We start from the raw sequence: 15,203 nt of genomic DNA, 5'->3' as shown, positions 1-15,203 counted from the left end.
AGCCTTATACTATTCACCCTGCGTCCCTGTATCATATTTGTAACTCTCACCTCAGACATTTTAATATTGGAAGGCATTTTAATATAAGGCAAGCAACATATAATTAGTTGGAAGTGATGTGTTTTTGGAGCATGATAGATGGAGGCAGGCCAGCATAGATTTGTATTCTTGTCTACCACTTATTTGCCACGTGATTTTGAGCAAGTAACTTAACCCTCTGAGCCTGTCTCCTCAACTGATACGATAGTACCATTGTGAAGACTGATTGAGATAGTGTATGGAAGACAGCACAGAACCTGGCCCACAAGAAATGCTCAATTCATGATGATTTTTTTCTTTTATTATGATTATTATGATTGAAAATGATTTATTCCTTTTTGCATCAGATGTTCTAAAAACTGCCATGGAAGATTACATAAAGAAATTCTTGGCTGTTACACTAAAACCCTGATCAATTTCTTCTGGAAAAGAGGTGAAAATGTAATGTGTGCTCATACTATGATGAGAATAACAATCTCACAAATATTTCTATGTTGCCTTACCAGGCATTTGAGATTGAAAGCAGATCCAGCCTGTTTCTCCAAAAACTGAACTCATTGCTGGGAGATAATCTCTCTTTTTGAGGTAAAGAATGATTTGTATTGATTTTTTGGAACTAACACTTAGGAATCTCTGGCTGTAGACCTGCAGTGTAGATATAACATCAGAAGGAAATATTTGTGTTGTGTGATGGGTGAGGCTACGTGGAGAAGTGGAAAAAGCTAAAAGGTTGGTGTTGGGTGATCCTGTTTAAATCCAGATTCTACCAAGTAATTATATATCATTTGCTCCAGTGTCGTTTCTATAATGATGACTGTAATGCCTAATTTACAAAAATATTGAAATATCAAAAAAGATAACATGCATAAAGTACCTTAACCTTGTATCTGGCTCTTAGTAGATGCTCTATAAATCCTCTTGTCCTCTGCCCTTCCTACTGTATTTGAAATAGTTCCATGTAGAAAGACCTCTGTTTTTACCACTTGCCCTGCTTTCTAGTCTCTCTAACTTTGAGTCATTTCTGACCCACTACGTATGCCTATTTGGTCTGAGGAAGCCTGATCTTGTCACATAAGTTGCCTAGTAGAGTTTCAGGAAAATATGACTTAAAGACAAATAGGCTAGTACCTTGGTGAGCTGTCAGAAAATGCATCAGTACCACCTAATGACTTTCTCCTTACTAAATCTGTTACAGTCAACAAAATGATGCTAGTCAGTAGTTTATTTTCTTCTGTTCTTTCTTTTGATCCCGTCTTTTTTATTTTTTGCATGATGCATTAAGATAGCAGAAATTGTTTTAAATTCTATATTTAATTCAGAGCTGCCAGGTTGTGGGTATTCTCTTGCCAGTGAAGGAGAAAGACATGCATGCCATCACTAAAGTTTTAACAGCCCATCCTCAGGGCTGACTTGGAGACTTGGATAGCAACCAGAATTCAACTAGGGTTGAAAGCAGAGCCCAGATCAATATAAAGCATTAAGGCTATCAGCTCCCCAGATGACGTATCTGTTGTAAATATGATTCTAAAATATAGCTATTTATAAATTAGAACACTTCTTAGACAGCAGTTACAGAGTGTTTGTTTATATAGGCAAAAGGTGGGAAGTGGAAGGGACTGTGTCCCAGGATGTGACTTGTATCGCTTATTTATTATTGGGAAAAAACACAGGGAGTGTGGTCTGCAGATAACATCTGGACCAGTTTTATCTTCAGATGTCTATTTAGGTTTGTTTCCTTTAAACATTGAGTCTGTTGATTTCTGCCTTATGGGTCACAGACTCCACTTTATGCTTCACCTGTTCATATATATATAGAGACACAATATTGATACACACTGATGAGAAGGATTGGTTCTCATTATTGCTAAGATGTTGGCATAATGTTAGATTGGTGATGAATAAATGCTACAGATAAGCAGTAATGTTTTTTTGAAAAAGATGTCTACACTTTGCTAATTTTGAGAGATCTTACATTGCAATATATATGTATGTGTGTGCATCTCTCTCTCTATGTATTATACATCTGTAATATATACATGTATATATATTGTGTGTATATATGCATGTGTGTGTGTGTATATATAATATATATATTTAAATTCTAATGACAAGTGATTTCCTGGAAGAGAGTAAATTTTGAGTGTAACATCAGTCTTAAAGTTTCCATTTAATAAAGAGAGCCAAATATTTCTAATAAGGACCTCCTCAAAAAAATTAAAGAGAAGTTGCTCTGTTGTTTTATTTATTTCAAAGTAGTATCTATGATTTGGAAGGTATAGAGAAAAGAATTAGTGTCTTTCAAATTTAAACACTTGTTTGCTATTTTTATAGCTCTGGTTATTATCAAAATGCTATCTTTTTTTTTAAACAAGGTGAATTAGTGAGTCATTACTGTATGTATACAGTACATTTTTGCCAAAAAGCTATAAAATACATATGTTATTAATATAAAGACAAAACTTTCAAATGAAAGATTCTAAATTGGCTTAAAATTTCATTGAAGAAGAATGTACATTTGACAAATTAGAGACACATTTTTCCAAAGAAAATTACAAGAACAAATATTAGATCCTTTATGTTAAGAATATAAACAGCTACAATTTAAGAACATAAGAAAAATGAAGAACTTAATTTCCCCAGGTTGTAAGTTCCTCCCAGGTGGTGATACAGTAGGATAGTAAGGGCTATAAAGGGAAGAGAAGACAGAAATGCTACTCAGGTTCTGCTACCCTTCAGAATGGAAGCCTGATGTAGATTTAATTAGATGTGTGTTACTTAAGGGATCTCTAAATCAGATCCAGTTGGTTCTTTATTAAGTACTTAGGATGAACCTACCTGAGACCACACCTTTATGCTTTTTCTTTCCATCTGATGATACAGTGCTCTTTATTTGACCTGAAAATATGTAAATTCATCCCCTCTCCCACCAGCATTCAAACTCAGCTGAGTCTCTCCCTTTCTTCTGTTGTAAATACGTACATTTACTATTACGTATATTTCCCTGGATCCCAGGACTCTCAGTAGCTGTTGCCATTTCTTTCTCCTTTCAAAGTCAAACTTTTCTGAAATCATCTCCTTTGTTATCTTTCTCAGCCTTGAGCAGCATTTGATGCTGTTGGCCATTACTCACTCCTTGAAGTAATTTTTCCCACAAGTTTCATGGCACTGCTCTTTCCTGGTTGTCTCATCTCATTGGCTGCTCCTCAGCCTGCTTTTTGAGCTTCTCTTCCTTTACTTGGCCTGAAAAGTTGATATTCCTTCAGGTTCTGTGTTTGGCTCTCTTCTCACTTACTGGCTAATTTTAATTTCTGTCACTAGTTACTTTCCATATGCTGATGCCTTCCAGACTTGTATCCTCACCACATTCTCCCAAGCTCTAGATCCACATATCCAACCTTTTTGGCCTTCTCCACTTAAATGTGACATATGCACCTTAAGCTCAACATTTCAGAAACTGAAGCCATCATCTTCCACATTCCACCCTACCCCAAGCCTACTTCTCTTTGTATTTCATATCTCAGAATTATACTACCACCTAGATAGCTGCCCAAACTAGAATACATTTAATGCATAAAATCTCATCTCAAACCATTTCTCTCTATCTCCATTGACACTGGCTTACTCCAGGCCATCACTATTACTACATTTGTCTTGTTGCAGCAGCCTGTTCTCTTTTCCTCTTTCTTCTTCAGTACTCTTTTTTAAAATTTCATTTCAGACCATGTAGAAAGAAACCCCTTGGCTTAAATCTTAACTTCAGTGGCTTCCATAGTTTCTAGGATTAAGTCCAAATTCCTCACCATAGTAACAGGCCCTTCATCACCTCATGATCTCATCATTGCCTTCTTTTCTAACCTTGTCTCCCATTCCATTACATGAACAAGCTGGATTTTTCTCTTTACTCTAAACATTTGGACATAGTCTTGTCTTTGGAGTGCCTATCTCTTCCTGCCTTACTACTTTTGCCCAGTTTCCAGCTGACCTTCACATCTCAGCTTGCATGATATCTCCTCCAGAAGCTCTGACATCCTCACTTCCTTTCGTTCACTAAATCAAGGTTTTGTGTTTCTGCTGTGTACCCTTATGGCTTACCCTTACTATAGCTGTTTTCCTAGTGTATTAGAATTGCCTTTTTACTCTCAGCTTTCCCCTCTAGACTGTAAATTCCTTAAGGTTAAAGATGTTGAAACTTCTGGTTCCCAGAATATAGTGTATGCTTGAAAAGTATTTCTTGAACTTAATGTATAAATGAATTATTATGACTGTTCCTTACTATTTCCATGGTGGTTTTGCCAATATCATCATGTATCATATATTCCCTCAGTTTCAGAATCTCTCTTCTAATTTCATATGAGAACTTAACTTCAAAACATGTTGAACAGTATATATACTGTTAAGTAAAAAAGTAAAATGTAGAATAGTATTATGGTAATCTTCCCTTAAGGTAAGAAGGAAGGTATATAAGAAAATATACCTGTGTCTGCTCATTTGTGCAAAACAAATACAGGAAGGATAAACCAGGAACTAAAGAGATTGGTTACCTATAGGGAGTGAATGGTAAAGGGGTAGAAAGAAGTGGGGAACTGGGAACGTGATAGCAGGGATGAGGAGGGACAAATTATTTTCCAAGAACTCCCTTTGTATATTACCTTGACTACTGGAACCAGAGTAACCTTTAATATACTCACTCTCTGAAAATAACTAGAACCCAAAATGTCATACAAAATATAGCAGATGAGCCTAACTCTATTGTGAATTAATAGCTATCTGCACTGCAGAGAGTGGGAAAGAAAAGCACTAACCTGGGTAATTTTGGATAAGTATTTTGTCTGAATATTGTGAAGCTAAGAGCAATTACAGTACTCAAGTTTGTATTTCTTGAACAGGTATGGATTGTCAATTCCGAAACTGCTGTATATGTGTACGAAGTTAAACAAAGAGATTATGGTAGGGGGAATCCTGTAGTATTGGACTGAAATCACAGGTAGTAGTATGAACTCACGGTTTTTACTATATATCTGTTTATAAACCTATATACAGATACACGGATACAAAAATAAAACAGATCTGTGTGTGCACAAGCACGTGTGCATGTGTTTAGTATGCATAATATTCCCTGCTGTGTTTGCTGAGAAGGCCTGAAAGCGATGACATAGTGGCAGGAGTAAGCATTCCTAGTGCCTAGGTTTTGGTTACCATCTTTAATAAAAGGAACAAGGCTAATTATGTAGGTAATACATGCTTATCTTAAAAAGTAGCTTTATCTGCTTTATCTTCTGCTTTCTTTCTCTGTCATAAGTATTGTCCTGCTTGTGGAAAAGCATTTCTCAAGATTCAAAGTAAATCCAAATGCAAGAGATTTTTACATTAAAAATAAACAGTACTAGCCCTTTCATCTCCAAGACAAAAACATCTAAATTTCTAAAACTTGAACAACAACCAAAAAAAGAACCAATGCTCCTTAGGGAAGTAGTTGATTCCAGACCAGAGGCAAGAAAACACAAGATGAGCCTGGAGTATCTTATGCCAGAAAGCCTGAAAACATGTTTAAAAGACAGAGAAACCAGCCTCAAGGAGCTCCAACAGCCAAAGCTGGAACAATTTTGAGCAACAAAGTAAATAATGATAGTATTGGATTGTAACCCACAGAATAAGTATCCATGAACCCATATTGACATAAATACATAATTGAATAAATAAATGGAGGGAAAGGGACAGCTCTTCCTTACAGTAAAATTCTATTTAATAAATGTAGAAGGAGTGAGGGAAATACAAAATCACCATGAGGCAAACAAAACAATAATAGTTATTTCAGATGAGATCCACCAGTGGATGCTAACATTGATGGGAGAAAGCTTGAAGAGAAACAGGGTATTTGCATATCTCTAAGATATAACCTCCCCCAATATTTTTATTTATTAGATAGGGGGAAATATTACTTTACAGCAGAGAAAACTTGTAGATACCATCTTAACCAAATGATCACAGTTAATGTCACTTGCAATAAGACCTATCTATCAACATCATGTACCTCCAATATGAGGCACTGAGAAGTGCACTTCTATGGTTTTCTTGACAAACTTTCATTGAGCAATAAAAGGAATGAATTGCTGATTCACAGAGAACATAGATAAATCTCAAAAGCATTATGTTGAGCAAAAGAAGGTTGGCACAAAAAAGTATGTACTGTGTGATTCATTTATACAAAGTTAAAAAAAAAAAAGAAAAAATAGTCAAAACTAGTATATAGTGATAGAAATCTGAACCATGTTTGCCCCTGGATATGGAAAGTAAGGAGACTGGAAAGATCAAGAGGGAACTTTCTAAGTTGAGAGAAGTGTTCTGTGTTGATTGAGGTAGTGATTACATGGATGGAAACTACTGCCAAAATTTACCAAACTATGCACAAGATCTATGCATTCTGTTTTATGTCTCAATTTACAATGTGATAAATGAGAACAATTATGAAATATTACTGAAATACACGAAGAAGACATGAAAAATTGGAAATATATACCATACTCTTGGATACAGAAACTCAATGTATAAAGATGTCAGTTCTCCTTAAGTTAATTTGTTAATTTAGTGTGCTTTCTCTCCTCAAAATAATATCAGATTTTTCTTCCTTCCCATCCTTGGAGCCAAACAAATTGATCATAAAGTTTATTTGAAATAATAAACAAGCAAAAAATAATAAACAATAAAACTAGAAAAACGCTAAAAAAGAAGAGCCAAAGAAGAAGGGACTAGCCCTACCAAACAATAAAATATATTTTGTAACTAGAAGTGTAATATTGGAACATGAATAAACAATAGACTAATGCAACAAATTTAACTGCATATTGAAGTTGAGTGTACCTTAAGATGGCATCTCAAATTCTAAACTGAGTTTTGAAACAGTGAAACTGTGTAACTATGGAAGAAAAAATAAAATATAACTTCCTCTATAACCTGGGATTGGAGGAAATTTTCCTAATTATGACACCAAATCCAAAAGCAATATGCCAACAAACAAGAAAAAATAAATGATCATTTGTAGATACATAAGATACATTTAATATTAAACATTTATTCATAATAAAAGCTTTTAGCAAACTAGAAATAGAAGGAACTTTTAGCTGTTTTTTTCAGTAAGACCTTATCAACGAAATTCACTAGTGGCATTACTGATGGATTTGTTCTACTTTATTTTTTTATCGCTCATATACTCTGGTAGAGGTGGTAGTGAACAGTAAAATGGTCAAGATGCCAGTAGCCTAGAAGTAGAAAAAAGCCACGTGTGAGAGCAGTAACTCCTAAATAGTTGAAGATTGGCTATGCAGTTGTTCCCACATTACATGTGCAATGCTATCTGCACCTAGCTTGAGGTCTTTAGTGCTAGCATTTGTAGTGATGATGATGTCCTTTACTGGTTTCAGATGGTTTACTCGTAGAATATTAAAGCAGAAACGGGCCGTGAAGACTGTCTACTCCAAATCTTCCACTGTGCACGCAAGGTTCCAGTACCCAGAGGCTTGCCTGGTATCACAAAGATGTTTAGCAGTGAGCTGTGATCAGAACCCAGGTCTCCAAATACCTGATCACATGCTTCCCCTGCCTACACCACGTTGTCTTTTCTTTTACAATCATAAAACCCCAGCATGTAATTGGGAAACTTTTTTCAAATAGTAATTATAAGAAGTTAATTTCGAATCTAACCTTTAAGTTCCAGTTTTTGTTGCAACCTTTGCTTCTTGCTTCCTACCAACCCTTTGTTAATGGTGTGTGGCACATACCTAAATAGTGTTTACTATGTGCCAGGCACTTTTCTAAGCACCTTACGCATATTAAAGCATTTATTCCTTATTCTCAATGAAGTAGGTACAATTTCAGAGAAGAAAACAAGAACCAGAGAACTGAAAGAATTCATTCAGTGTCACATACTTGTTTAGAAGTCTGGTCAACTAATTGTATAAGATCCTGGGAGCACAGGCAGGAAGATTTTTGGCTGATACCTTTTTTTCTTTTCCTGCCGTCTTTGGTGACAGAGCCAGAGATCCTCTGGGACCACACAAGTAACCCTAGTAATTTCTGGTATAGGGAAGAATATCTATTGTACTGGGAGTCATAGAGAATACATAGTTTTACTAGGGGTTATAGTTTGGTGGAAAGACTATTTAAAAAGAAAACTTGAAAGAACATTTTTGAACTATCTTTTTCTTTTCTTTAGGCAGTGAATTGATTGTTATTTTCAAATTTAAAATATGCAGGTTTTAAACACCATTTCTTGAAGTTACAGCTTGGGTTTGTTTCCTACTCTTAATTAAAAAGAAATGATCTCTATTCAAAAATGGGTTGCTTATCTGGCTTCTCTTGTTGTATAACCTTATCTGACTTGAACAGGGCTGGTGATAGGATGATTAACCACTCTGAACTCTAGGACTTCAGGCTGGTAAATATTTGTCTTTTAAAAAAATGAAATTATTTTAAAAAATAGATATTCCAACCTCTCCCAAGTAGAGGAGGACAGAGAAGAATTGATGCTACATGCTCTCTGTTGGCTCAGTCTTCGTTTCAACTTTTTAGAAGGTGAATAAGAGTGGTGCTCTTGTGCCTGGATTCAATCACGTTGCATGAAACAGTTCCTCAGTATGTCGAAAGCCTTAAAGGAATGTCCCCTTTCTAAAAAGTCTTAAAGCTTGATTCTAACTTTCTGACATATCTTTGCCCTGTCACTTTTTTAGTGTCATTATTTGTAATAATTTTGTATTATTATGGTGCTTTCACATAAGTTATCATGTTTGATTTTCACATCAACCCTGAAATAAGGAGGGAAGCTATTACCACACTATATAGAGAAAACTGAAGCTTAGCAATTTCAAGCATTTTGCCCAAGGTTGCAGAGCCAGGGTGGGACAGAGCTGGTAGGAGGTATGAGTAAGTTGGCCTCCTGACTCTGACGTCCATTCTCCCCTACCATGCCAGACAGCTCCCAAACAAGATGTCCTCCAGGTCCCAGCAATAATAATAATTGTTCAGCTGTGGCCTGGTGTGGAGCAAGACAGTGCCAGGGATTGCTTCTTTCTTTCACAGGTCGATAGTTGTCTGCTTGTGCTAGCTCTTTAAGACTGTTTTTGCACTTCTCTGCGTGTTTCTCTTTTGGTGAAAAACTCTGCTAAAATACTGTAGTCTAGTTTTGGCAAGTACTAGAAGACAAGCCAGAAATCATAAAGGAAGTAGAGTATGTTACTACTTACCTTGCACAATCTCTTGTGCTACAGCCTGCAACAAAATATTACAGGGTTTCAGGTAGGAATTTCTGTTTTTATGTTGCATTGCCTTTTAGGAAGAACTCATCATAGCCATGTTCTGAGATTCATGAGCTGTTAAAATCTATTCCCTATCAATATATAAGCTTTCATATTTCCTACATCTGGGACAAAGGGAAATGGTATAGTCTTCCATCTGGATTCAGAGTATACTTAGCAAAGAAAAAGCATATGCAAGATCTAGTATGAAGCATTGGAGTAAAGCCTGGAGGAAGTATGCATTAAAAGTAACAAAACATGAAAATCCTCAGTGTTCAAAGGAAGGAATTCAGCCCGGCTTTAGGTCACCACCTTTTGCAGACTCTGCTTTCCCACCAGTCTGCAGGGCGTCTGTTTCTCCAGGTTCAGGGTACTCAAGCTCGCTCTTTGGCCCTAAGTCCTAACAGCTTGAAAATCTTAGTGTTAGGTATTCCTATTTGAAATCCCTAATAAAAGTGGGAAATTTTTGAGGGGCCATCTTTTTCAGTGTTTAGCTTGGAACTCATCCTGTCCTTCAGGGGCCTCCAAAGACTAACCACTTCATTCTCTGAAACACTTCATTATGAGCTGAAAAGAAGCCAGGACAAAAGACCCTATTCTCTCTGAGATGGAACAGGACAGTATGTTTGTCTTGTTCCTAACATGCACAAGTCACCAAACTATTCACCATCTCAAATTGGTTTTATTTATTTGTGTCATGCAAGTGAAATTTATTTTCTAAACTGTTAAGAGTTTGAATATATTTATTACACTCTTTGGAAGTTTTGGCCCCAGCCTTGTCCTGAAGCACTGAGGTTTGTTTCCCATCAATTTGAGCTTCAAACATAAAAGAGTTTCAACAGTGGCAGGGATGTTACCTGTCATTTTAATGATTGAGTGAAGAGAAGTTAAATTATGAGATGGCCTGGACAACAACCAGACTTCAGAATCCTTTTCAATAGAGTGTTAGTGAGCTGCCCAGTACTCTTGATGGTGGTTTTAAAAAAAAAAATAAAATGTCAGCCAAGCTTTTTAAGACAGATTAGAGAATTACCCAATTCCCTCAACCTCTTCACTCTAAGGCAAATGTTTGTTTAAAATTTTAAAACTAAGCAGTTTATGTACAACTGGATGAGTTTCATTCATTTGGGACACAACAACAGCAACCAGAAAGTTAGTCCATAGTGTTTGTTTTGTAGCTGTTGTATTCTTAATGAAGAGCATTCTTTTGTGTGTCAGTACTCAAAATTGAAATACCAGAAATGCAGTAAAACTTAATTGCTATCGGTTTTTAATTAATTTATTTCTTGTATATATATATATATATATACATATATATATACACGTATATATATATGTATATATATATATACACACTTTAAATTATAGTCATTTTACAATGTTATGTTAATTTCTGGTGTATAGCATAAATGCTTCAGTCATACATGAACATACTATATTCATTTTAATATTCTTTTAACTAATTTATTTCTGATTTAAAATAAAAGTCGCTAACATTTTTTAGCTATCTTTGTATGCCTGGCATGTCTTTATGTAGATTATCTTATTTAATCTTTTCAAAAATCCCAAAGTAAGTACAATTATTCCCCTACTTTTTAGGTGACTAAATAGAGGCTTCCATTGATTAGGTTCTTTGCCTAAGACCACACAATTGTGCAGCTGGAACTGAAGCCCCAAGAGTCTAACTACAGATGGCTTTCTGTTATGAAGCTCAGTTCATGCAGATAATGTGGTCAATTGATGACAGGTCTACTGGGTGATCACTTGAGAACATAAAGCTAATCATGTGGCATTGGCCAGAAGTTGAAAAACTTGACAATTTTTTAACATGTGTATTTAGCATCCACATAATATAATTGTAGGCACTTTAGAAGTAAGTTCGTGGAAGTAGGTAGAAATGAAGTTGGGGAGTAATCAAGAAGTAAGAAAGACTACTTTTTTGTATCCTAAATGATTGCTATTCATTATGTTCCCAGATGAGACTGTTTTTCTTTTTTAAGTGGTGGATACCTATATGCTGTTCATAAGAGACCAGAGAAAACATCAAAGAATCCCACAAGAGACTGAAACAGAGTGTCCTGGGAAGTTGTCATTGAGGGGAAAATTTTTATGGATAAAACTGGCAGATGAGGGTTATTCATTTGTCTCTTCTAGAAATAGCTGGAAGAGGTGCAGCAGAAATCATTCCAATTCAAACATATAGGGGGATGGATTCAACCAGGATGCTAAGATAATTTTGGACTTTTTCAGTCTTATAGGCTAAGGGTTTCCATGAATGTTGTTGAGACCCATGATTCAGTAACTTGGAGGGTTAGAGGTTTCACACCCTCTGCATTGTTACCTATATCATTCAGGATAGAACCTTTGGAAAAAGTAAAGATTTTTTAAAAAAATATTGGTGAGTAACCATACCAAGTGGTTTTATACCTACAGCTAGTCACTGATCACAGTCTTCAAAGAAAACGTTTATCTACTATTTACTGAAAGTTGTGTGTGTGTGAGAAGGATGGTTTCTTTAATTCTAAAATGACCACTTTGGGCCAAGATATTTTGTACTCATATTTGGGAGAAAGACTATAAGCACATTAGTTTCAAAAAAAAGTAGTTTTGCTGGTAGAACTAAATGATAGTAAGTTCTTCTCACTAGCAAAATGGAAGTTCACTGTATGCCCCAAGTCTTTATTTTTATAAACATCATGTCCTGAGCACATTAAGCCCATTTTCTTGTACATAAAAAGCCACTTTACCTCAGCCTTGCCTTGTTCCCGTAAAAACAGGTTTGTTTTATGGCCTGTTTGGCTTTATCTTTACCTGACAATAGATATCAAATAAAGAACCAATTGTTGTAACTTACTCAGACTTTTGCTAGATATACTTACCTGAACAGCCTTCAGTAGTAACGAACAGGGCCCAGCTGATAAATGACTGGTTTTGTTTTCATGAAAGTTAGGAGAAGTATCACCTGCCAGGAGGGTTTATCTTTGAGTTTTGGGACAGAAGTGTTTACTGGCTCCAGAATGATGACAGTCATTAACATTTAAGTTCTATTCTAACCTTTCCAGCATCACTTATATGATCCCATTTTATCCTTACAGGGTTTTTAGAAAATAAAAGCCTCAGTATACATAGCATATACTGTTTCAGTTTTTCACTCACATGAATTTAAACACACACCCACAATTTCCAGAAATATTCACTATCAATTTCTTATTAGATTAGTGTACTCATTTTTTCTTTTCATATTTCTCTTTTTGTTATTCTCTGGACAGTTTTTCTTCCAGCCTTTGTGAAACATTGCGATTATTTTTTCAGACTCTCTAGCAAGGAAATATCCTTTTTGGCTACTCAAGTGACATATATTACACATAAGCATTTAGCATGGCTGACAAATAATAGATGCTCAGTGTTGACTTCTTTTCCTCCTCTTCCCTCCCTCTTTTTGTTTTTGTTTTGGTCTTTTGGTTAATGGAGTGGGGATCAGCCCACATTTGATAGATAGTTCAAAACAATAAGTAGATAATCTCTCTGTCCATCCATCTATCCATCTATCTGTCCTTGGTCCTAGATTCCCTCTCCATATAGAGTTTTCTCCTTTGATCCTTGATATTCATTCAGTTTCTCTGATTTTCTTATGCATGTATTTTGTATTTATTTATTTACTGAATAAACATGTACAGAAAACCCTAATTGTTCTCGTGATCATGCTTAATCATGGAAGATACAAACCAGAGTAAGACAAAATCCTTAGTCTGGTGCAGGAGATGCACAATTAAGGTTGTCAAACCATGTGTGAAGTGCTCTCATAGAAGATATACAGAGGACATACAGTGGATTTGAGAGCTAAGGCCTGACTCTGGTCTTAGGGTGGGAGGAAATTTTACAGAAGATGTGGCCTGGAGAGGCCAAATGATGAAAACAAAGACTTAGAGGCACGCTCTTGGTTGGGTTTGTATCGTAGCTCCAGCACTAACTAGATGTGTGACCTTGGGTAAATGATTTAACCCCTGTAAGCCTCAGTTTTCTCCTCTGTAAAGTTGGAATAATAAAAGCATTACCTTGTAAGAGTCTTACCAGAATTAAATATTATTATATGTAATTCACTTAGAATACCAATTGCCTCTTAAAAGCACTTGATAAATTGTTGTCATTATTATTACTTCTATAATTACTACCATAGCTGTTTTTATTATTCTTTAAACTGCTTCATGAAGAACATGAATTTAAAGGAAATTAGGGGAGGGCATTAATGGCAGAGGACATAATTTAAATGAGAGCGAACGAGTATGGAAAATCAGGGCCTATTCAGGAAACTACCTTAAAGATCTTTAGAGTGATAGTTGTGTAAAAGAGCGTATACAGATGCTGTAACCCTGATTCCTAGACATTTAGATTTTTAAAAAAATTATTGTAAATACTTCTGTGTTAAACATCTGCATGAAGATGTTATATGCATCTTTGATTACTGCCTTAGAGCAAGGGCCTAGAATTGAAAAACCTGCTCCTGCTTCCTTCTTGCTCTCCAGTAAGTGCTTCTTGATTTAAAGTTCACCTATGACTTTTTGCTGCCTCCTTGACATCAATGATTATCACTGCTTTTCATCTTTGTTGATATCAAAAGTGGAAACTAGAATTTTAATTGTGTATCTGTGGTTACTCTTAATGTTGTATTTAAAAAATATTTTTTGCTATTTTTTATTTTGATTTTATAATAATTTGCACTATTTCTAATGTTTATTAGCTTATTATACTTTTTCTCCTGTGAATTACTTCTTCATGCTTTCCTATGTTTCTGTCAATCAGAATATCTCCTTTTATTATTGATTTGAAGAATATTTTGTATCTAAAAGAAATTAACTCATTTTCTTTAATACATGTGAAAAATATTTTTTCTGAGGTTTTGGTTTTGTTTTGAATTTTGCTTAAGGTAATTTGTTTGGATTTTTTAAAAACATGACTTCCTTTAGGTAGTCATGTCTATTCATTTTTTGCTTCATTGATTCCAAATATTTTTTCTTTTATCTTTTTATGTTTTTATATTGAGCTATTTTAGCCATCTGAAATTTATTTGATGTATCTATCTAACTTTAAGTTTCTAAAAAATATGTAACCCCTAATTCCAGCACAATTTATTAATTAATACACCATTTTACACTAATTTGAAATACACTTGTAAAACATACTAAATATTTTTATATAAATGGAACTATCCTAGGTATTTCTGTGCTATTTCATTTTCTTCTCCATCTATTCTGACATGGATAGAAATGCTGTTGTAATTGTCATAACAATTATTATTATAATGTTAATGTTATAAATATTAAAGCTATAGTAACTTTTTAAATTGGTGAAACAAATTCCCAATTAGTTATTCATTATTTCCTGGTTCTTCTCAACAATTATTTGTTGTTATGAACTAAACATCATATTCTTAAGTTAAAATACTCCTTTGAGATTTAGAGTGAAATTTTTTTTTTTAATATTCTTGGTTCATTCTTTTTTTTTAAATCTTTTTTTTAACTTTTTTTAATTGAGTTATAGTCATTTTACAATGTTGTGTCAAATTCCAGTGTAGAGCACAATTTTTCACTTATACATGAACATACATACATTCATTGTCACTTTTTTTTTTTCGCTGTGAGCTACCACAGGATCTTTATATATTTCCCTGTGCTATACAATGTAATCTTGTTTATCTTGTCTGCATTTTGAAATCCCAGTGTCTCCCTTCCCACCCTCCGCCCCCTTGGTGACCACAAGTTTGTACTCTATGTCTGAGTCTGTTTCTGTTTTGTATTTATGTTTTTGTTTTTGTTTTTTTTTTTAGATTCCACATATGAGTGATCTCATATGGTATTTTTCTTTCTCTTTCTGGCTTAC

At 34.9% G+C, this 15,203-nt stretch overlaps 1 protein-coding gene across 20 annotated transcripts in view; it reads left to right on the top strand.

Moving 5' to 3' along the window:
* BBS9 (Bardet-Biedl syndrome 9) overlaps positions 1-15,203 on the top strand; it is a 462,928-nt gene that overhangs the window by 345,596 nt on the left and 102,129 nt on the right. The window contains exons 22-23 of one of the 20 annotated variants that reach the window (XR_012508130.1): positions 546-624; positions 4,926-5,023. The exons of 17 other annotated variants lie outside the window; for them this stretch is intronic. The gene's annotated coding sequence lies outside the window, so the exon portion shown is untranslated. Of the gene's footprint in view, positions 1-545; positions 625-4,925; positions 5,027-15,203 lie in introns of all 20 variants that reach the window. 2 more of the 20 variants (XR_012508129.1, XR_012508128.1) reach the window with 2 other exon arrangements.

Source organism: Camelus bactrianus, chromosome 7 (genome assembly GCF_048773025.1).
Source record: "Camelus bactrianus isolate YW-2024 breed Bactrian camel chromosome 7, ASM4877302v1, whole genome shotgun sequence".
Lineage (NCBI taxonomy): Eukaryota > Metazoa > Chordata > Mammalia > Artiodactyla > Camelidae > Camelus > Camelus bactrianus.
The sequence above is the reverse complement of the archived record's forward strand: the minus strand, read 5'-3'. Positions and strand labels throughout refer to the sequence as shown.